At 29.8% G+C, this 977-nt stretch overlaps 1 long non-coding RNA gene across 1 annotated transcript in view; it reads left to right on the top strand.

Annotated features, from left to right (window-relative positions):
* The window catches only part of LOC110269054, a 29,831-nt gene that overhangs the window by 210 nt on the left and 28,644 nt on the right, over window positions 1-977 (top strand). The gene's annotated exons all lie outside the window — the stretch shown is intronic.

The raw sequence follows: 977 nt of genomic DNA, 5'->3' as shown, positions 1-977 counted from the left end.
AAAATATTGTTACGGATGATAATAAGCCGTTGAATTCTTGAATATTAATTTGTTACCAATGCATTTTTTACTGGAAAAAAAATATGAAAGAAACATGCACTATAAAAGTGAAAGTAAACTTTTTCTTGATATTAATTTAGTTTAACAAATTTACAAAAATTTAATTTAATTTTCTCAAATAAAATAGATATTATTTTTGTACCTGCAAATCCTAATGACAAGAAGATATTATTATTATTGCAGAAGGAACAATGAACAGAGTGGCGCGAACACATACAGTGTGCTTTCGTGAAAAATTCAAGTATTGTGATAATGATGAATTTCGTTGCGACACTTTCTGTATAGCTAAGGGTTTTGGATTGGGAGGCCATTGTTCAGGAAAAGCTTGTTGCTGTCCTGAACGGATCCCTCCTGCATAGTTACATATGGTCTTTATAATTTTATCATATTTATAATTAAATTTTTATAATTTTTTTAATTGAATTTTTATACTATTTTAAATTTTGTAATTAGATTTTTTTCGTATCAAAAGTATTAAAATTAATGGAATATTCATCTCAAATAATATTTGTTCAAAGACCTATGGATGAGAGAAGAAGAGACATTTTTCAATTGGTGGCAACGAGTCTTATCCTGGGCAGCGGCTCAATTCGACGGTAAACAAAAGACCCTCCTCATAGTGGCGGTGTGTTGGAGCACTTGAAAAGTGAGGAATCGGTGTGTTTTTTGAGAAGGTAATAAGTCCAGCACCAGAGATAGTGAAAGAAGCCAGTAATTTAGTGCCGTGAACTCATGAGCCATACCTAATAGATGCTACTAATTTTCTTTACTCTTACTTTACTCTTCTTTAAGCTGTTAGTCTTTCAGTCACGTTGGTGATAAATGGGAATACCCAATTCTTTTGTACTTCTTTATGGAAATACTTTTATTTTATATTAATAAAATAATATTTATCTTTGAAAAAAAAAAATTTAATT

Source organism: Arachis ipaensis, chromosome B02 (genome assembly GCF_000816755.2).
Source record: "Arachis ipaensis cultivar K30076 chromosome B02, Araip1.1, whole genome shotgun sequence".
NCBI lineage: Eukaryota > Viridiplantae > Streptophyta > Magnoliopsida > Fabales > Fabaceae > Arachis > Arachis ipaensis.
Note: the sequence above shows the minus strand (reverse complement) of the source record. Positions and strands in the feature narration are given on the sequence as shown.